This window comes from Gorilla gorilla, chromosome 2, assembly GCF_029281585.2.
Source record: "Gorilla gorilla gorilla isolate KB3781 chromosome 2, NHGRI_mGorGor1-v2.1_pri, whole genome shotgun sequence".
NCBI lineage: Eukaryota > Metazoa > Chordata > Mammalia > Primates > Hominidae > Gorilla > Gorilla gorilla.
This window is the reverse complement of record NC_086017.1, coordinates 113,760,623-113,784,233: the sequence shown is the minus strand read 5'-3', so window position 1 is coordinate 113,784,233 and position 23,611 is coordinate 113,760,623. Positions and strand designations below refer to the sequence as shown.

The 23,611-nt window shown below is 34.1% G+C and overlaps 1 long non-coding RNA gene across 1 annotated transcript; it reads left to right on the top strand.

The window, feature by feature from the left end:
* Nucleotides 1-9,600: 9,600 nt before the first annotated feature.
* On the top strand, nt 9,601-21,513 carry LOC134758011 (uncharacterized). The gene is made up of 3 exons (XR_010132695.1): nt 9,601-9,726; nt 10,611-10,695; nt 21,398-21,513. It is a non-coding gene; the product is annotated as an uncharacterized lncRNA (long non-coding RNA).
* Nucleotides 21,514-23,611: the final 2,098 nt, after the last annotated feature.

The following is a 23,611-nucleotide window of genomic DNA, read 5'->3' as shown; positions in this document are numbered from 1 at the left end:
AAGCATTGCCTTTGAAAACTGCCATAAGACAAAGATGCCCTCTCTCACCACTCTTATTCAACAAAATATTGGAAGTTCTGCCCAGGACAATCAGAAAAGGTAAAGAAATAAAGGGTATTCAAATAGGAAAAGAGGAAGTCAAATTGCCCCTGTTTGCAGATGACATGATTGTATACTTAGAAAACCCCATTGTCTCAGCCCAAAATCTCCTTAATCTGATAAGCAACTTCAACCATATCTCAAGATACAAAATCAATATGCAAAAATCAAAAGCATTGCTATACACCAATAATAGACAAACAGAGAGCCAAATCATGAGTGAACTCTCATTCACAATTGCTGCAAAGGGAACAAAATACCTAGGAATCCAACTTACAAGGGATGTGAAGGACCTCTTCAAGAACTACAAACCACTGCTCAAGGAAATAAGAGAGGACACAAACAAATGGAAAAACATTCAATGCTCATAGATAGGTAGAATCAATATCGTGAAAATGGCCATACTGCCCATTCAAGGCTATCCCCATCAAGCTACCATTGGCTTTCTTCACAGAATTGGAAAAAACTACTTTCAATTTCATATGGAACAAAAAAAGAGCCCACATAGCCAAGACAATCCTAAGCAAAAAGAACAAAGCTGAAGGCATCACACTATCTGACTTCAAACTATACTACATGGCTACAGTAATCAAAACAGCATGGTAATGGTACCAAAACAGATATATAGACCAATGGAACAGAACAGAGGTCTCAGAAATAACACCACACATCTACAACCATCTGATCTTTGACAAACCTGACAAAAGCAAGCAATGCGGAAAGTATTTTCTATTTAATAAATGGTGTTGGGAAAATTGGCTAGCCATATGCAGAAAACTGAAACTGGATCCCTTCCTTACACCTTATACAAAACATAACTCAAGATGAATTAAAGACTTAAATGTTAGACCTAAAACCATAAAAACCCCAGAAGAAAACCTAGGAAATACCATTCATGACATAGGCATGGGCACAGACTTCATGACTGAAACACCAAAAGCATTGCAACAAGAGCCAAAATTGACAAATGAGATCTAATTAAACTAAAGAGCTTCTGCAGAGCAAAAGAAACTATCATCAGAGGGAACAGGCAACCTACAGAATGGGAGAAAAATTTGCAAACTATCCATCTAACAAAGGGCTAATATCCAGAATCTAGAAAAACTTAAACAAATTTACAAGAAAACAAACCACCCCATCAAAAAGTGGGTGAAGGATATGAACAGACACTTCTCAAAAGAAGACATTTATATGACCAACAAACATATGAGAAAAAGTTCATCATCACTGGTCACTAGAGAAATGCAAATCAAAACCACAATGACATACCTTCTCATGCCAGTTGGAACGGTGATTATTAACAAGTCTGGAAATAACAGATGCTGGAGAGGATGTGGAGAAATAGGAATACTTTTACAGTGTTGGTGGGAGTATAAATTAGTTCAATCATTGTGGAAGACGGTGTGGTGATACCTCCAGGATCTAGAACTAGAAATACCATTTGACCCAGCAATCCCATTACTGGGTATATACTCAAATGATTATAAATCATTCTACTATAAAGACACATGCACACATATGTTTATTGCAGCACTAGTCACAATAGCAAAAGCTTGGAACCAACCCAAATGCTCATCAATGATAGACTGGATAAAAAAAATGTGGCACATATACACCATGGAATATGATGCAGCCATAAAAAAGAATGAGTTTATGTCCTTTGCAGGAACATAGTTGAAGCCAGAAACCATCATACCCAGCAAACACAGGAACAGAGAAACAAACACTGCATGTTCTCACTCATAAGTGGGAGTTGAACAATGAGAACATATGGGCACATGGAGGAAAACATCACACAGCAGGGCCTGTCGGGGGTGGGGGGCAAGGGGAGGGATAGCGTTAGGAGAAATACCTCATGTATATGACAGGTTGATGGGTGCAGCAAGCCACCATGGTACATGTATACCTACGTATGAAAGATGCATATTCTGCACATGTATCCCAGAACTTAAAGTATAATAAAAAAAAGTATTTAAAGATTTTACTGGTCAACAAAAGTATTAAATAATTATGTTTCAACTGGTTATGCTACTTCAATCTGACATATATATATATGTCAAACCAGATTCAAGTAGCATATATATATATATATATGCTATATGTGTGCTATATATATATGTTTTTTTTTCAGTTGTTTACAGTGGTGGGGATTGTAGCAGATATTATGAGAAATTTATAATTAAAATGAATAAAATATTTCCTTTAACTCTTTTGGGGGCTTCTGATTAAACTAAAATGTCTTCAACTAGTTGAATTAAGGTGCTGTCTCTTGTAATCATAGGAATTGATACAATGCCCTACAGATTGTAAGTTAATAAATGCTCAACAGAGATTGCATTGACTTGATACGAGCCTCTAGTATGCATGAATAAAGAGTACAGCTCATCACAAGATTTTCAGTTTATTGAATAAATTTTAATGCATTTTAGAAAGCTTACTTAGCACCTTGTAAGTGTATAACATTAAGCAATATATCCTCTAGACATATAAAACTGTAATAATTTTTGTACCTTAAGGAAGTTTATAACTTCCCTGTGGAAAAAAAAAAATACTAAGATAAGACAGACCAAACAAGGGAAGCCACTCCTGGGACAGTACACAAAATCCTGCAATATTTAATATATATATGTCAAATCGTGCCTGCACTAGCAGTATAGTAAGGAAAATGGAAGCCACAAAGAGAAGAAAGTGTAATTAAAAAAGAATAATGTAGCACCAATGTCAGGATTTGTCTGGAAGTTGTCTATCTTCAAAGTCCATATACTAGGGGTTAAAAGGGCCACATACAAGAAAAATGGATAAAAATTAAGCAGGAGAAGAAAGAGTATCAGCTCAGAATTCTCCACATAAGGCCAATATTCCTAAAGGATAACATACTCAGTAGGTGAATTAGGAAAACAAATGAACAATCACCAAATACATACTACAGTAGTATAGGTGACTGATTTGGCCTTGAATTGGGGCTGAGTAGAACAAAAGTTAAAAAGAAAAAAATATTTTTAAAGCATAAACTTGTAATCACACAACCTTGTGTCCTGAAATCATATAAGTTGTTGCCTTAAAAGCCTAAAAAAAAATTAGTCTAATGCAGCCCCATGTTGGTCTGTCCATAGGGATTTGGAGAAAAAAAAAATAAATGCTCTTTGGAGGAAAATATTTTAAACAAAGTCCTCAAATTCTTTCTATTAATAAAATTCTAAATAGCAACCTGCATTCAAAATAAAACCATCAGGAATCACAAAACAATGAATAAGCACAAGCAAGAGTAAAACTAAAGCATCAGATTCCCAAACTGTAGACAATGGAATCATCACATAAAAATATCAAATAAATACATTTACATGTAAAGAAATAAAGAAAGTAATTGAAGTTATGTTAAACAATAAAACATCAAATTTTTTCTGAATTTGAAATTAGCACAAATTAAACTTCCAAAAATGAAAAATATACTATATATATTAAAATTTTAATACAAATAATATTGACATAAAATAAAAATATACTACTACTAAAATATTTAATTTTAGTAATTAAAACTTCACATTAAAAGCAATTAAACACAGCTTCAGAAAGCATTAGTGAAGTAGAACGTAGTTCTATAGATAATTATTCAGGAAGACAGAGATAAAAAATATAATCAGGAAGGATAGAGTGAATTTGCCCAAACTCTTTCTAATCATATTTTCAAAAGTGGAGAATCAGAAGATTAGGGAAAGGCCATAGTCAGTGACATAACAGTAAATAATATACCATGTTTTATAGAATATAACATTCTTCAGATTCAGAAAACTTGAAGAATCTCAAGCAGAATAAATAAGAAGAAAATACACAGCCATGCCAGGGCAAAATAGCAGAGCAGATGAATAAACAAAACACAAAGAAAAGGCCTTCAAAGCAATCCAAGAACAAGATCAGTTGACCTACAGAAAAATAACAGTCAGACTATTTATTTCTCAACGGCAAAAAGGGAAGCCAAAAAGAATGAAATATCTCCATAGTGATAAGAAAAAATATCTACCGAAGTATAACTATTTTTGATATGACTTTGTTTTCTTCATTCTTTTTATTTTTTAATTAAAATAAATTACTAGTTTTAATGTAGTTAAAATGTTTTATATTTTTCTTTATGGTACGTGCTTTTATGTCTTGTTTAAAAACAAACCTTTTTTATCCAGAGGATATGAAGATAGCTTCATATATTTTCTTCTAAAGAGGCTTTTTTTATTTAAGTCACATAGAGAAGATTTTGCAACACACTTCTGAGGAAGGGTTATATATAATCTCCTAAAATTAACTCCTACAAATAAATAAAAATAAGACAATGTAACAGAAACTGAGGAAAAGCCATAAGGAGATATTGCACACAAGAGATTTAAAATTAATGGTGATGATTATATTTAAAATATAATGGATATTAATTTTTTCCTACTCTCTATTGGCACATACAAATATTTTTCTGCCTATGATAAACTTCATAAAGAAAATATTTATGATAATTAATATGAAATCAGTATAGGGTGAAGTATAATTAAACATCTTTATAATTGCCATAGGAATTTCAAGGAAAGACAGAGCACAGTGAACTTAGAAGAGTTGTCACATGCTTTTAGGAGCAAGGGGTTGTATTGGAAAATTTCCCTGAGGAAATAAAATGAAAGGAAGGAAGGGAGGGAGGAAGAGAAGACAGGGCCAACACAATGCATAGAAAAAGCTAGTATTCGAGGGTTGGTCAACCAATCTAAGTAAACCAATGTATAGCTGTAGCAACTGTTTTCTGTTACTAAATAGGCGTTTTTTAAGCTGTTCAGTTTGCCCTTGAAATATGTCAAATGACTCATTTCAGGTTTACCTAGAGAGTATTGTCTTTGTGTAACTCCATCCTCTTATCCCAGAAACAATCATTCTTGCATGTCATGGTTACCTCATTTAGTGCCCTTTGAGAGCTTTTGCAGGTGGGCAATATTTCACATGCAGTTTGGTTTGTATGCTGTAAACATCACTGAACAAAAACAATACCATCAGCAAAATAGCACTGGAAAGATTGGAAGCTGCTAAGGGTAGAATCATTCTCAGTTATGGGGTGGTCTAAAGGTTTGCTTTCTTGGAATCCCAAAGGGAAGCCGTATAATGAGTGACATAAGGAGAGCACACACAGGAATGAGCTGAGGCAGAGGTAAGTTTGTATTTACGCACATTTAAGAATTGTGATTAAACATTGATTATATTGTGTTTTACTGTAATTTTACAGAAAACAAATGGCTTTGTTAGGTGTACCTGTATACTGTAAACCATGCATATCAAATCAACCATTTACAGGCTAATTTCACTTTTTAAAAATATAAGTTAATTCTCAACAGATTGCCACAAAATTAACAAAATTAGATTATTCCTATATCAAAATAACCAATAGTTATTCAGTAGTGCATTATTCACCTGGCCTGACAAATAGCCACACAATTGACTTGGAGGGTAATACTGTGGAACACCAGTTTGCAATGAGAACAATAAATGTGTCTAATAAAGCTTCCTCCTAGCTAGATGGGCAATTAAGGAATACTGTTCTGCCAGAAAACTGTCACAGATGCAACACCTGAGTCATGTCTCTGGCTTCCTCAAACCTCTATCTGGAGAGGAAAAGAGATGATTTTTCCAAATGAAGCCTTGTTTTAGTAATCTTCTTTTCTAATGAGATCTGATAACAGCCATTGAGTCCAGCGTTTTGGCCATATTGAAGCAGTTAAATTGGCTGTCTACTTAGGCTTGAAAAAATCATGTAAATCAAGTCAACCCAAAAGATGTATTATGCATTCTTGCACTTTGCTATGAACACTAAAACTAGGGAAAGACAATGGATAATCCAGAAAAGTCCCGATCAGCTCTGACAAAAAAGCTGCACCAAAAAAGCATTAGTTGTAGGACTAGCATTTATTAAGATAGTTAAAACTAGTTATTAGGAGAGCAATCCCATAAGAATTCATAACTCCTTTTGTTTACCTGATATGGCTTTCTCAGTCAATAGATTTTATAGATTTTTTTTGCTTCAAATTCCATCTAGACTAAGGAAAAATTATGGCCTATATTTTCTAGTTACAGAAAAAAATTGTTAATTTTAAACTTTATCCTATGTAATAGCTATTTTATTCCTAAACAGGAATACTGCAGTACACACAACTAAATGTAGATTTTAACTATGTACAAATTGCATCAGATGTGTTTTTTAAAGTGTCATCATTTTATTATCCATAAGAGTACCTTCTGTTCCCTCTCCCTTTCTTCTCTTTCCTTTCTCCAAAATCACTCTTGTTATCACACATACAGACTGTAATATGGGTGGGTGTTAGGATTGTGAGGACAGAGGTGCTTTATAACAATACATAACAACACACTTTTGAGTTTTATCAAGAGCAAGTTGGAACAGACATCCACTGTCTTCAATATCCATTGGCCCACAACACTCACTTTCATTCATTTGATTCAAAACTTTGTTTTATGAGCTGGAGGTTATAGAGAAAAGAATACGAAAGAAAGTGGTGTCACATACATTTTAGGTTTTATGATGTCATCAGTAAGTTATTGTTATGTTAATAGAAAATTCTACCATTATAGTATTTAGAACTTGAAGTTAAAATTTAAAAGTTAATATATGAAATTTCTGAAAATAATATGTGATGAAGAATAACCTAATAATCCTAAGACACTATACTAATTCTGTTTTTTTTTTTCATTACTCAAGTATAGTGAAATTGGTACATGAAATAATGAAGACAAGATGCATTCATTGGTGGGAATTGAATCTAGTTGCCCTCTGTAGGCCCAATTTCTCTGCTGCAAAGAAGGCTCCTGGTATTTACAGCCATTTAAAAGAAAGGAAAGGAAATGTCCATAAAGGATTTTGATGGATTCCTAATAACATTAACTTAGCTCGATACTCTCTGCTCCTCTTAGACTGATTTTTAAAAGTTTTCCTAGAATGTGAGCAGTTCCTCAGTGTAAGTAATGATTATAATAATACAAGTTACAATTCTCTTCCAGGAAGAAATCTAATATGGCAGTTTTTAGCCAACGATGACTTACCTGACATATAATATCTAGTTTGTAGTGTATACAATGAAAAACTCTAAGAATACAATAAAGGATTTTTTTCATATTAAAAAATCAATTTTACTCAAAGATTATAATAAAACTTTGCAATTTTGATAGTAAAATTTATTTTCAGACTGTTGTATAAGTCTCCTGACCTGCATATTTATAGGTTTAGTAAGGTATGATTGTCAGTTACCATTCCTTTTCCATTTGTACTTATTTTTCTGGAGTAAGTCTCTCTCTCTCACTCCTTCCCTCCCTCCTTTTATGTATTCACACATATTTCTTATTAATCAGTAAACTGCATGCACACACACACACACACACCCAAATCCACTATCAAAATAAATAATTTCATGGCTTTATAAAAATAAATTATCAAAAGGAGGAAAGGTAAGTCAAATTGTGTTCTCATGAGCTTGTCCAGGTCCTCCAGGTACTATTATTATGTGGTGCCTGAAGATACATTTGTTACACTCCTTGCAATGTCTAAAATTTTAATTTTCCGCTATGAAGCATCTAAGGTCTGTCTGGGATAGTCGGAAATGTGTTTCTAATTGCTTTTTCCATGCAAAAAAAGATACAATAGATTACCAACAACAGGACTATTAATCATCCATCTAAGTGCAGCTTCTCTTCTGCATGCAATATTTATAAGTGTTCATATACTCGTGGCTAATGCTAACAATCAATGCCTACTTGATGAGCCAACCTAGATAATTGTCAAATGGCTGAAACTCACCAGAAGATTAAGTTTATCGTTGGCTTCTGTTCCAGATTGGATTTGTGATTAAAAGAAAGAGAGAGAAAGAAAAGATATCTTTTCGAAATTTCTATTAGGAATGGAAAAGTAATCTAGCTGCATTTTTCTTGTAGATAGTAGAATCCTTTTCACCGTGTATTTTCATATATCAACTATAATAACAAAATAAGTAGAGATAATTCTTCCTGACTCTGTATTTGTGAAAGACATCTCAATGTACAGTTTCTGTGATGCTGAGATTAAACACAAAATCCAATTACTTTAATAGTTTAATTGAGAACTTTTAGACCTTAGAAAAGTTATGCTTAGCTTTCATCGATGTGCAAATATGGTTGTGCTGCATGCCTTTTGTTATTTTTGCTATTTTGTTATTTTTGTGAGGAATATAATTCACACTCTCATAGTGATGTTCATTAACTGCTAGTCAACTTATTTTTTCTTTTACTTTTTTTGTGTTAGTAGTAAAACTTTTACAGAGTAATGCAATTCAACCTAGGGTATTAAATTTTTTTCTTTTGTCTACTTAAATATCAAACAAGATATACAATTACAAATTTATAGTTATATTTTACATTTGAGATTTTGTCAATTATTTTATTTTATGTATTTAATTTTTTGAGACGGAGTCTTGCACTGTTGCAGGGGCTGGAGTGCAATAGCGCCATCTCGATTCACTGAAAACTCTGCCTCTCGGGTTCACGCAATTCTCCTGCCTCTGCCTCCCAAGTATCTGGGATTACAGGCACACACCACCACACCTGGTTAATTTTTCGTATTTTTAGTAGAGATGGGGTTTCAGTATGTTGGCCAGATTGGTCTTGAACTCCTGACCTCGTGATCCGCCGGCCTCGGCCTCCCAAAGTGCTGGGATTACAGGTGTGAGCCACTGTGCCCGGCCATCAATTATTTTACCTTATTGTGTAGAGCAACTCATAAATATGTTTATAAACTAGCATAATTTTAGTACTTATTAAACTCTTAATATGCAATTGCTTGGTTATTAAACTTATTTTTTTATCCTAAATATTTATCTTCAAGACTCAAACCAAAAGAGTTTTGAAGTCTGTACTCAATCAATAATTTATAAGTATATTTTATGTCTGTCATGCCATGCCAGATTCTACAAATGATAAAAAGAAGACTCTAAGTGAAGATCATTTATCTCAAAATGTATGTTTCTTTAGGGAACAAAAGACACCTATGGCAGATTCAATACCAATATGCAAACACTACATAACTGGTCATTGAGGAATGGCAATGGAAACTTACAAAATTATTACTGAACAGTATATTAGGAAGATAGGATCTCAGAGAAGATGGGATACACATTGCATCCAAAAAAGTTGATAGGATTTGAATGGGCCAAGGGAAGAAGAGGGCTCAGATGAGAGGGATACTGTAAAGAAAGGCTCAGAGTGGAAATGATTAGCATGGCTCAGTAGGCAGATCAAAGAGGGGGAGAAAAACATTTCTTTTGGAATTGCTGAAATAGCTGGAGATACGTTTGCAAAGGCAGTCAGTGAATAGATTATATAGAGAGGATATAGAATTTCAGACTGCAGAGTTTGTGTTTTACCTTGTAATTGAAATCCATTTTAAAGTAACCCACAGAAGGTGACAGGTCAGAATCAGAATTTTACAAACATTTTTCTAAACACAGTTACAGATTAAAAGAAAGAGTTGCCCTCCCAGAGACAAGTTAGACTACCCTCTGAAGAGTGCTGTCAAACCAATACTGTGCCAGGCCACAGGAGAGACATCCTGGTGAATGCTGGAACTTGGTGAGGATTGGAGAATTTTGTTTTCCTTTTCTACTTCATCATTGTTGGAATGAGGGAACACTGCAAGGAGAAAAATTAGACTAACTAGAGCTTGGGGAAGTTACTTATTACTTGAGGAGCCTCTCGTAGGATTCTGTGCTCTCAAATCCCCAGAGCCTATTACCGACACAGATTTGTGTCATTTTTCAGGACTAACATATGTGTGTTTGTACACACACACACATATGTATGCTTATATATATGACACATAGATCACACACTGGTGATGTATGGTGCTCTTAGAGTGGAGGCAAGGAAAATAGGATAAGATCACACATGTGGCCATTTCTTTTATACCCCTTAGTAATTCCACATTGTTCTCTTTCCTTCTGCTTATTGTCTACCCTCATCTCTGCCCCCAAACTCTTCTTTGCTTCTCTATTTCTCATTTTATCATCAGTTTTTTATCTTTTGCCTATCTTCTCCATTTTGCTTTTGGTAAAAGGTTCAATAGAGATTAACAAGAACAGAAACAGCAAGGTAATAGTGAGTCACTTACTTCTAGAAACCTTGGAGCACTTGTGGAATATATGGATGCCTGAGAATTTACAGACTTAATTAGAACAATTAGTGAGGAAAAGTGGTAATTACAAAAACCAAAGAATGGCATTTCCGGAATAAAAATTTTCCTCTTTCTTTATGCTGTCTCTCCATGTGCAGGCTATTGCTATCATGGTTTACAAGCATGACAGATAGCCTAGACACTATGGATGGAAGCTTGGAATATCATCGGATAGAGTGGCACCATCAGAGGAATTCCTGGTATTACCAAATGAAGTAGGCATGGGAACAGTTTTTGTGACAAATATTTTGGATGTCTTCACTCTATCCCTCACCCACTGTAGGGAAGTGAAGGCATGAGAATTTGAACAGAAGAGACACCCTACTACCTGTACTTCCTACACAAGACCCAGTGACCACAGGCTCCCAGTGAGTATGATACAATCTGTTACCATTTCTTCTTACACCTGACCCCAAATTTTACGTATTCTGTAACTCTTCTGTAAATCTTTCTGGAATAGACAAATTTAAATACTACTAATAAAATACACACTGCTACATGCTATACATTCTTAATATGCACGAATGTTTACACAGATATTTTGATTTTTCTCAGATGGCTATTTATTTTGGGTGTATTTCTAAGACATTTTGTTTCCTAAATTCATCTGATAACCTTGCAGCATAGACCATTGTTTACATATACTATAAAAAAACTAGACTCAATTTAAATTTTAAGGAGAGAAAATATGATGCCGTGAAGAAAGACTCCAAGATTTATCTTTCCATGCAAAACTTAGAATGTTTGCCACAATTTTTAAAAGTAGTACATCCTCTAGCAAGAGGTTGTACTTACCGACTGAGCAAAATCTTCAGAGATTTTTCAGCAAAAGAGTCTCCTACAGTATTTATACATCTGTTCACTATTGTTGCCAGGTATGTAGCCTTACTGATGGATAATAGAAGTTAATTAAACCTAGCACATGTTATATTTACAATATTTTAAGAGTAGTGTTTGGCACAATTCTGCTGGCATTTCTTCTTCAAAAATATTTACAATTTCCATTTTGGTGGGCTGTTTAAGTATTAAAATCAGAGTTCTACTCTCTAATTAAAGTGTAAAGGCATTACCCCAAAAAGTTCTCATTGCTTAAATGACATATAAAACATCTTGGGTGGAAATAAACTTGTCCCAAGCTCTCAAAGGCAATTATGCCCGTTAGTTGCAATGCTCCTTTAAGAGAGAGAGAATAATCTAATTGAATGGCCATATGCACTATTTTATTAGGTTGATGCTTTGCATTTTAGCATAGTTGGCATTTGTGAAAGGAATTCTTTTGCATGGAGATACTTTAAAATGCCCAAAACATGCTGAAACCGAGTTGTGTCAGTAGGAGATTATCAAGAACACTGAAAAAATCATTCAGCAGTAAACAAAGATTAGGTTAGGATATGACAAAACTAAGTTAAATACCATCTAATGTCAGATCAAGAGGCTGATTTTCATAGAGATTATCTATAAATTGTATAAGAACTATGAAAGTGAGAATATCAAAAGGGAAAGAAGGAGGCACAGCTATTTTAATTTATTTTATGTACTATAAGTCAGTTGTGGTCCCTCTGATAAAGTGATTTCACAGTTAAATTTCAGGACATAGCTAGGATGTTTAGCATAATAATATAATATCATAATCTAATTTGTACAATAGATCCCTGAATGAATCAGTGAGCTTACACTTATTGTCTGATATTTAACCAATACAGTTTCAACAGCAAAGGTCCATGATATTGGGAAGAAAAAAGCAGTTATGAGCTATGTTTGTATACATTTTTGAAAATTAGCCATGATTATAGGAAAAGTGTGAAGTTTCTGGTTAGGATTTCTATTCACTATGAAAAATTCATAGAAGTATACTTGTTTGAAACACTTCATAATAACCTTTTTTTCCACAACTTAAAATGTAATTTTAAGAGCCTTGAAAGAGAAATGTAGTAAATGATTTTTCTAGGGAGTAAAGGACTCCAGTTCAGAGTTTTCTTAAACAAATTTCTAGAGAGTTTTAAAATACCTTTTTATTTTGTGAGCTGAATTGTGTCTTCCCAAAATGTAAACACTGAAGCCCTAATTCCTAATGCCTCAGAATGTGACTTTGTTTGGAAATAAGGACTTTAGGGAACTAAGGTAAAATGGGTAATTAGGGTAGGCCTTAATCTAATATGATTGGGTTCCTTATAAAAAGAGTTTGGAACATAGCCACACAAAGAAAAGACGACGTGAAGACACAGGAAGAAGACTACATCTGCAAGCCAAAGTGGTAAGGCCTCAGAGGAAATCAGCCTCAGCATTACCTTGATCTTGGACTTCTAGCTTCCAGACTGTGAGAAAATAAATTTCTATTGCTTAAGCCACCCAGTCTGTGGTACTTCATTATGGCAGCAATAGCAGACTCATGTAATCATCAATACTGCACATTCAGTTTCCCTTGGCAAGATTCCATATTTGACTAGAAACTAGACTAAAAGAAGAGGATCATCTTCATAAAAACTTTTTAAGAAGAACACAATTAAATTTCTCTAGAATACGGATCCTGAAAAAAATTAGTAAGGAAGACAAAATAAAACTATTGTACTCTGATGAAATAGTATCCATTCACTTTATCCTCTACATGTTTACTTGCTCATTTTATAATGCATTTGAGCATTCCATCCACCACTGTGTGTGCTCACCAAATTTTTGTTTATTGATTGATGGAAGTCAATGGAAATATTACCTTCAGGAAAATAAAAAAGCTTCCTTGGCATCTTTTAGATAGATAACACTTTTCTAAGTACATTAAGGAGAGTGAAACAATTATTTTTATTAATAATTCTTCTTCCTGCCTGAAAAAATGCAGAATATACTTGATAGAAGTCAGTCAACCTTTCTATAATAATAAAAATAACAATAATATGTTACTGTATTAATGATAAATTATATAATAGTTATGAAATAATATATAGTGGCAATCATCTATTAATAATTGACTATGTCAGGCACTTGCAAAGTATTCTAATATGTTGTAGCTAATTCTGTATAACTGTTTGAGGAAGGTAAAATTTTTTCCATTGAAATATAATAAATCTGAGGATCAGAGAAGAGAGTAAGATGTCCCAGATCACAAAACATTCAAGAGAGAGAGCCAGGATTCAAACTATGGTCAGAATGATGGGGTTGGGAGATTCTTTATCAATATCCAATCTGCATTCCCCAATTCCCAACACATTTATTTTCTGTTTTGCTGTTGTTGTAATTTACTTTTTTCCTAGTGGGGGCAGTCATTTTTGAAAAATATGTATTAGTAGATGATTCAATGTCACTTATCTTCAGTTTATAAAGGCAGAATTATATGTTTGGAAGAGTTTCGTAGAGTTTTGTTTGTTTACAGTCCTCAATATCTGCCCATCATCCTAATTGTATTTGGTTTCCTTTTGAAAACAGTAGCTCCATCTTTCCTGCTGCCATTTCTGGTGATTGGTGCTTTCATTTCAGATCTTTCTCTCTGTACTTTGGAAGAAGTGAAGTGATCTTAACATGGCTAATTGGATTTGCTTTCTGTGACTTTGTATCTTAGACTGAAAGAAGTATAGAATAAATGACAGAATCCACTTATTTTCCATCAGGAAACTTGGGCATGACTCTCAAGCTGTTCCACCTACCAAGAGTATCAGGAATAGCCTGGATTCCATTGTTTTCAAATTTGTTGTTTCAGTTTTGCTTTGTGTGTGCTGTTTTTATTGTTGTGTGTGTGTGTGTCACAAAATTCCTGTTATGATGGATTTTTTCTGTTTCTCATAATGGCATAAGTCAGTGAAAACAGAAAAAGACAAGCAATAGTCGGAAGTGGGTGTGTGTGTGTGTTGTGTGTATGAGTGTGAGAGAGAGAAAAGGAATGAAAAAGTGGAAGCAAGAGAAATAGCTTCCAACTCTTGACTGCTTAAAGTCAAGTGATCATTTGTATCAACCACATATCTTCTTGATTCCAATTCAGGTATTTATAAAGGACCTTCTCCCTCAACTTTCTTATGCATTTTTAAAGTTTCTATAAAATTAGTTTAATACAGGATATTACTTTTTGTCTGGCAGGGTATTATCTCTTCCACTTATCGACATGAATTATTATGATAGGCGACTGGGATACAGCTTTTATTCCCTTATAAGTAAGCCCAGATAGCACTTTAATATCATTTCCATTGCCAGAGACACCACAAGAGCCAAAGTAAATAGGGCCCAGGAAATCTGTGAGAATGTGTTCTAATGCTGTCAAGGCATGGCAAATGTATTCCTGGAATCTAAATTAGAGCTTGAAATTATTTTCACTATAGTCCCAATATTAGACACAGTATTACAGGGTGATTTTTTTCCAACCCAGACATCTTATGATTTTATTATGCATCAATATATGATGATACACAGATCCAGGGTTTGGCCTAACAAGCAGATGCATTTAAAGTATGTTAAACATATTCAAATAACTCATATCCACATAATCTTTTTGGGAAAAAAATGTGTATTAACATAAGGGCATCTACTTTTTATGTTTGTCCTAGAAATGAATAATCATTGAAGTAGTAGTTTTGCAATGACAATAATGTACTTATTCTGTAAAAATTTTCTTTCTACACAAATACTGTGTAGTAACTTTTTCTAGATTATTGGAAGTTTCAAGAAACAAATATATATAATAAAGACACAAAAATGGTTTGCTTACAAGTTTATTTTAGTTTGTCTATGCTATCGAGTTAACCAAAGAGCATCACAAAGCATTTTTTTTTCAAGCTAATAGAAAAACTTAGCTGCCCTGCTTGTCAACTGCAATAATAATCCTGACATTCATCCCCACCCCCACCACCAGACACTGTAACTTCTTAAAAACTAATTGTAAAGAAAAGTAAGGAAGTAAGCTTTGGATTTTATAAGAGAAGGTCATTTTACTTTCTGTAGTTGTGTATATGTGTGGGCCATATGCAAAATGCTTGTATTTATCTATCTTTATCAGGGAGCATTAAAGTCCAATCAGATATTAATATTTTCCTCTAACACTGTGGCAGGGATTAATAATGATATTTTTCCTGGCTCAGGCTTTATCAGTAGACTTTCTAAAATTCTGACTGTGCTCAATCCCTACTAGTCAAAGACATCGTTAAGGCTGTCTCACATGTGCACTCAAATAGTCATTACTGTCACACTCTTCCACTTTAGAAAATCTGTCCGTTCATGCATGTCTATACCTGACATTATGAGTGAGTTTATTTATGAAGAATGTTTTGGTAATAACTTCAGCCATTGTTAAGAACCATTTCACCATGTGATCTAATAGGAAATGCTGTAGAAAGATGTTTGACTTTACCCTCATTTCACTTGCATTACACTCTTGTATAAGTCAGAGTGAAGTGCTATTTGTGTTCTTATTGCTTAGGTATTCTTCAAAAAGCTCTGCACAGTTTCTGAGAGAAAGAGGAAAATATGAGTGACATACAGAGGTTGGAACTCTTACACATTGCTGATGAGACTGTAGAGTGGCACAACTCTGGAAAACTCATTGGCAGTTTCTTACCTTATCTCCCGGCAATTCCATTCCTAGGTATTTACCTGAGAAAAGTAGGAGTGAGGAGAATGTGTCCTCAAAAAACCTGTGAAAGAATGATCACAGCAGGCTTACATATAATAGCCAAAACCTGGAAACAACCCAAATACCCACAAAAGGAGATTAGATCAACAAATTGTGGTATATTCATACAATAGATACTACCCAGCAATAAAAAGGTATGAACTGCAGCTATAAAAAACAACATGAATGAATTTCTAAAACACTCTGTTGAGAAAAATAAATCAGACACAAAAAGTACAAAAAATAACCTCTTAATGAAGCAGTCACATATCTTCAATATAGCAAGAAAGATATCTCAATTAAAGAAAGGCTTTAAAATTACTTTTACTTTATTCTCTAGGACAAATAAAAATATATAATTTCAGACAAAAATACAATGAGGTTTTTTTGGAAAATAATAGGAGTATCATATAGTGGCTAAAAACATAGGTCTTGGACATAAATAGATCAAAAAGTTTGACCTAACATTTAGTAGCTGTGTGTTATTTAGAAAGTAACAACTCTAAACATCTAATTTTCTCAGGATACGGTTGTGATGACAGTCAAGATATTTATTCCCTCTTGAGGTAGGAGTTATTAAGAAATTATTTTAGGCAGAGAGAGGAAAAAAGGGGTCCTTGGAAGATTTTTCGCAGCTCTTGTCTAGTATGAAAGCCTTGGGTCTTAGACCCCGGCAGGCAACCTCTGATATGCAAATACCAGCCATTGGAAACTGGGTCCACCCAACATGGCGATTCCCACCGTTGTCCTCTTGCCCTTGCTCCCACATGTGCCTGGCGACAAGCCCGCCTCCACACATCCCCACGTGTGTGGAACATCATGGTGCTCTACATTTGCATATTAAAAGGCCAGGGTGGGAGGGCCAGCTTTTTCACGGGCTAGTGAATGACATGCCTGGTCAAACCAATCCCCTGAGCCCTATGCAAAGCAGGCAACATCTCCTCCAGCCATCAGATATAGGTAGTTAATATTACCTGAAAGCGGGGTTCCCTCTGTTAGATATGAGTTCAAAATTTCTTTTCAAAGAATTAATGTCATTATCTTCAATTCTTTGCCTTCTACTTTTAAACTTCCTCCTAAAGTAACCTTTTTCAGTTACCTACTCCACCCTGACTCATCCCAATTACCTACTCCACCCTGATTCATTCTGATCACCTGCTCCACCCTACATTGCAATCACCTGCTCCACCCTACATTGCAATCACCTGCTCCACCCTAACTTATTCCAATTACCTGCTACCTGCTCTGCCCTGACTCTCGCCAAAGCACTCACCCCATCATTCTCTTTAAATTAGCCAGCTGGAATTAGTTTAGCCTATGCGGTCTAACCCTAGCCAATAGGGGAACCACACAGCAGTAGGGGCCATGTGCGTAAGGGATAAGAACCCCTTCCCCTCTGTTCTCCAAGTGTGCGCTCACCATTGCTCCATCTGTAAGGGTGCACCCTTCTATAGAAGTAACTTGCCTTGCTGAGAATTAAAAAGAAAATTTTATATTCGAGTGCTATTTCCTTTGCGGCACCGAAACTTTATATATAACACCTCTCGGCTTTGGAGCCACCCTCCCTCTGTCTCTGTACAGGGGAGCTTCTTTCTTTCTTCCCCCTTCTTTCTTGCCTATTAAACTTCCTGCTCCTTAAAACTGCTCCACGTGTGTGCATGTCGTTTCTTCTAATTCAACTGGAGATGAAGAACCCTGTTGTCTCTCCACTCATCAGAGCCCTATCACTATGAGAAGGAAGGCATTTTCTTTTTCTGTAATTTTCGTCTTTACACATCTTTAAATATAACTTCGTTGTTTTTTTTCTTCTATATGTGATGCACATCATTCCAATGAAAACAATTTCAAGAAATATTAAATAAAATTTAAATATAAGTTTTCTATTTTTCAACTCCCTTCTCCTGAAATAACCAGAGTTAATGATGCTACGTTTATTAATCCACAGTCTTTCACACAGCACAGAAATACATATATTCATATGTAATTGTTTTCCCAAAAGATGAGTTCCAAAACTTCCTTTTTCTGTTTAATTCTGAGTATTCAAATAGACATGCTTCTAATTCTATCAATAATTTCCAAATTTAGTTCACAAAATATTTTGGGCAATTGCAGAAAAACTGAAATAAATGCACAACATCTTGGATAATAAAACTGAGTGAAACAGTGCTAACGTGATAGGTAATATTCTGACATGTTTAGTTTAAATTCAATTATGTTAGTATTTAGCCAGAAACTGTTTTTAGTATTTAACAGAGGATTTGAGTATTTTGATAGGTAGAATGGAATATGTCAAAGAAATGCCTTTGACAGATAGAAATTTTTAGATCCAATATATTTTTGTTCATTTATAACCAATGTTTCTGTGTTAAAAATGTAGATAACTCACTGTCTGTATTAATACACAAAATTCAGTAGATAATGTTGGCCAATCGACAACCAAAGAGTGAGATAGTTTCACATTCAATCTAATACAGTGATCTTGCTCTTTGAAATAAATGAATAATCTAAATGCCTCCTTAACAATCTAGTTCGTATTACAGCTCTGAAAAAATGGAATTAATTTTTCATTCTATAATCTAAAAGTATACTGCTCAATATTATGAAGTCGCTCTGTCTAATGTCTCCATTATTTCAAAATTTAAAATAATGCTGGAATTTAGGCCCTGAACAGCATAGAGATTATAGCAACAACTGCATTAATCTAGCGTTCATTGTCCTGTATGAGAAGGCTTATTTTAAGCTGCATGAAGTTTACTAGTTTATCAGTTTTTAATTACATTTTATTAAAATATGACTCTGGGGCTTCTTTTATAATCAAAGAAGAACATTTGATCTTCATTTAAAAATAAAACTCTCATTTCAAAATCCCAATGCTTATGGGAAACAGAATTAAATGCTTTTATTTTTTTCAAGTTTTTATTATAATTGGGATTAAATACCAATAAATTTATGTCTAAATTTTATAATCTCCTCATGCAATATAGAACGCAAGCTGAACTCTTTGTGTCTACTGTTAAAATTACTTCTTAAAGTTAATTCCATATCCATTATTCTTTTTCTTCTAATTGAGTTGCCTTAACTTCAGTAAATTGCCCTGATGACCAGATTTCATTAGCATGTGCATAAATTCTCAGCTGCGTGTCTTGGCAATTTATCTATACCAGTAATTTCTGATTTCTAATAGCCCAAGAGAATACAATATGGTTGTTGTCTTCTTTGTGTTCTAAGTGATCATAAAATAAGACTCATGGTTCAGCCAATGGATTTGAGGTTGGAACTAATAAGGATTGCTTCCAATTTTGAGTTTCTTGAGATAAGAGACTCTTAGTTAGATGTGTATTTTTCCATAGTGCCTATATAGTGCATTATACTCAGACAACTAATACACTTTGAATACTTGAATTAAAACATAGTTAATGGAAAAATATAGAGTATTATTTAGTGTAATATGTATCTAAAACCTTATATTCCCAAATGGTAAGCAGTCATGTGGTTAAGGGAGCAAAGAAACACCCACAGGTAACTAACATCTTTGAGCTTTCATACCTTATTTTTCTCCCCTATAAACAGGAATAATAGAAATCATAGAAACTACTTCATAAAAGCATGGTGAGGATTAAAAGCAACACCATAAATGAAGCCATTCAATATTTTCTGATACATAATATGCACTCAGTAAGAGTAAGGTATTAATAAAGTATAATGACTCTAGGACTTGGGAGAAGAGGAGTAACATATTTTTTGAATCCCTATTATAAATGTAAAGCATTATGATAAGTGCTTTCTTAGGTTACTTATTTTTTCCTCATTAAATAATCAAGGATTCATATTATAAATAGAAATTAGAATTCATTAGAGTTATTGTTGCTTACTGAGATGTGGTTAATAGTATAAAGTTGATGAGGTTCCAGACATGCTACTCCAAAATATGGTATTTTCGCATTTCAGAAAATAACAAAAGCAGGAAAGCCACTCTCATCTTTTTCTGGTCCTTCTCTTCTGAAGCAGTTTATAAAATCTTCATTCCAGAGGTGCCCACTCCATACCCAAGGAAAAACAATATCCTAATCTCTGAAGATAACAGAGAAGAATCTGAACAAATAGGCCCTTTTATGTTCCCTCCAGTTTATTACCATTTGATAGACCTCCTTTGTCTAATCACACTTCTCTACAACTATCCATTTCTTCATCAAACTAAATGTAAAAAGACACAGGTTTCCCTGTTTATTTGGGTCTTGATTTCTGAAGCCTCCCAAATTACATAAAACTTATATAAAATAAATGTCTATGCTTGTTAATCTGTCTTTTGTTATAGGTGCCTTAGCTATGAACCTAGTAATGAGTAGGGAAAGAAATCTGTCCTCCTCTACAGAGTTCAAACCCAGATCCTCTGAGACCAGGGAACTTGCTCTTTCCTTGATACCTTGAACCTAAATGCTGACACTTGAGGGCATGAAGGCATAGAGTAAAAGGGAAAGAGGTGATGATGCATGAGTCACTAGCTTCTATTTTCAAATTCATGGTGGATTGTCTGGGATGTTCATTTTTAGACAAATTTCATTTGTAGGTGGTGGGAAAAATCATTACAAGTTCAGATGCTGGCTTAAATATCAAACAGTATCTATTTATACACACCATGGTAAGCACTTCACATTAACTATTGTTACTATTTATAATGATGTGATTGAAATGTAATTATTTATTTTATAATTCTGAATACAACAGTGAAATGGTTACAGACTGTTGAGGTCAGTCGTCTCACTATAGTGCCTTTGTACCTTCCTTCCCTTCCACTGTTGCTCATGATAATGGCAAACCCAGCTGACTAAAGTCACAGATGAAAAAAGGCACTGACAATTAATAATAGTAAGAACTCTGAAAATATTACATTTTATGAAAATTCTAAATTGAACAGTCAAACCTTTATGGTTGAGCACAATAGACAGGATACTCTCACCACCTAATGCAGTCTCTAATCTAGTAAAAAACAAAAATTTCAGCTATTTATAAAAATTACTTACAGCACTTTTAATTTTAAAGCTTTCAAAATGCAGAGACCCACTAACAAGAATCATTTTTACTTTAGAGTGTTCAATGTTATATCATTTAATGCGACTCCTGGGTTTTTATATTTCCTTTTCGAGTTCCTAACATGTGAGAATCTTATGACAAAAATATCATTCTCACACTTCTAGTCAGCATGTTTTTTATATGAGTTTACAGTAACACAACAGCAAAGGTTAAATTTCACATTAAACTTTCTTTGCTAGTAGTTTTTTTAAGAACTTAATCTTATGTCTACTTAGAGCATTACATTTCTTTATAGAGAAAGATACAGAAGACACAAAGTTTTAAGTGAATATTTAGAAAGTTTTAGATTAGGAAACTCTTTTTCCAGAGATACTCCTAATGTTCTTTGAGGATCCTCAGTAACCTAACACATTCAAGATTTTGATTCTCATAATGTTGTCTTAATTCCACAGACAAATGAGCCAGGTCTCTGCTTATTCTTCAACACGCATATCACATCACCCTAGCAAGAAATGGATTTCCTCTGCATTATTGTTTATCTGGAGAGAATAACAGTTCACAAAGTCCAATCAGATCAAAGCAACTTCATGATCGAATTAAGCCTCACATGGATTCGAAAACACTTCTGTTGAGTACCTGTGGCATTGCATAAAATGACTACAGCTTCAAGCACAATGTCAATGAAATAAAAGTTATACCTTGTGAAATAGATTATAATCTAGGTACAGATATTCATCTTTCTTTTATGTTCAATGGCCTTTGTGCATGTGTGTGTGTGTTCAGTTGATACATATTTATAAATGATGAAAAGGGAAACAAGTCATCATTATTTTTATCAACTTTGGTTAAAAATACATATTGGTTAACGTTGCCAGGTAACATACAAGATGCTCCACTGAATTTGAATTTCCAATTAAAAAATAAGTAAATTTTTTAGCACAAGTGTGTGCCAAATATGGCATAGAGCATATTTATACTAAATAGTGATTATTTGTCTAAAAATCTAATTTAACTGAGTGTCATATTTCCTTTATCTTTTTCTAGCTTTATTGAGATATAATTGTCAGAAATTATATATACAGCCGTGTGTTCTTTAACAAAAGAGATGCCTTCTGAGAAACACATCATTAGGTGATGTCATTGTGGGAACACTATCGATTATAAACCTAGATAATATAGCCAACTACACACCTAAGTTATATGGTATAGCCTATTGCTCCTAGGCTAAAACCTGCACAGCATATTACTGTACTAAATACTATAGGCCATTGTAACACAAAGATGAGTATTTGTATATATAAATATTTCTAAACATAGAAAAGGTATAGTAAAAAATACTGTATGATAATATTATGGGACCACTATTGTATATGTGGTCCACTGTCAACCAAAATATGTTAATGTGGCACATGACCGTATTTAGGAATACAATGTGACATTTCGATGTATGTACACATTGTGAAATGATTGCCAGCCCCAAGCTATTATAACTGGCATACCTGTCACCTTATATCATTATCATTTTTTCTTTTTGTGATGAGAATACTTAAGATCTGCTCTCCTCACAAATTTCAAGTATATACTATTATTAAGTATAGTCACAATGCTATACATTAGGTCTCCAAAACTTATGCATCTTGTATTTGAATGTTCATACCCTTTGACCAACATCTGCCTATTTTCCTCAGTCTCTGACCTCTGATAACCAGTCTTCTATTCTCTGTTTCTATGAGTTTTACTTTTTTAGATTCCACATGTAAGTGAGATGATGCAGTGTGTTAGTCTGTTTTCACACTGCTATAAAGATACTACCTGAGACTGGGTAATTTATAAAGGAAAGAGCTTTACTTGACTCAGAGTTCCACATGGCTGGGGAGGCCTCAGGGAACTTACAATCATGGTAGAAGGTGAAGGGAAGATAGGCATTGTCTTCACAAGGCAGCAGGAGAGACAAGGAGTGAAGAGGGAATCGTCAAACACTTTTAAAACCATCAGTTCTTGTGAGAACTTCCTCACTATCATGAGAACAACATGGGGGAAACCACCCCTATTATCCAATCGCCTCTCGTCACATCCCTCCCTGGACACATGGGGATTATAATTCGAGATGAGATTTGGGTGGGAACACAGAGACAAAGCATATCATGCAGCATTTGTCTTTCTGTGCCTGGCTTATTCACTTAGCATAATGTACAGCAGCAGCATCCTGTTGTTGCAAATGATAAAACTTCCTTCTTTATAAAAGTTGCATAAGCCACTTCTCAAAAGAAAACACAAATGGTCAATTAGGATATGAAAAAATGTTCAATATAACTTAATCATCAGGGAAACGCAAATCAAAACTACAATGAGATATCACCCCGCATTTGTTAGGATGTCTATTATCAAATAGGCTGGAGAGAAGTTTTGGCAAGGATGTGGGGAAAAGAGAACGCTTGTACACTCTTGGTGGGAATGAAAATTGGTAAAGCCATTAGGATAAACTGCATGAAAGCTCTTCAAAAATAAGAATTACAACCACCATGATCCAGCAATCCAACTTCTGGGTATATCCAAAAGAAACAAAATTAGTATCTTGAAAAGATTTCCTGAAAAGAAAATGTCTTATATTTCTTATTTGTTAAATCTGGACACCCTAATATAGGTACAAGCTTTCTAGAAAACAA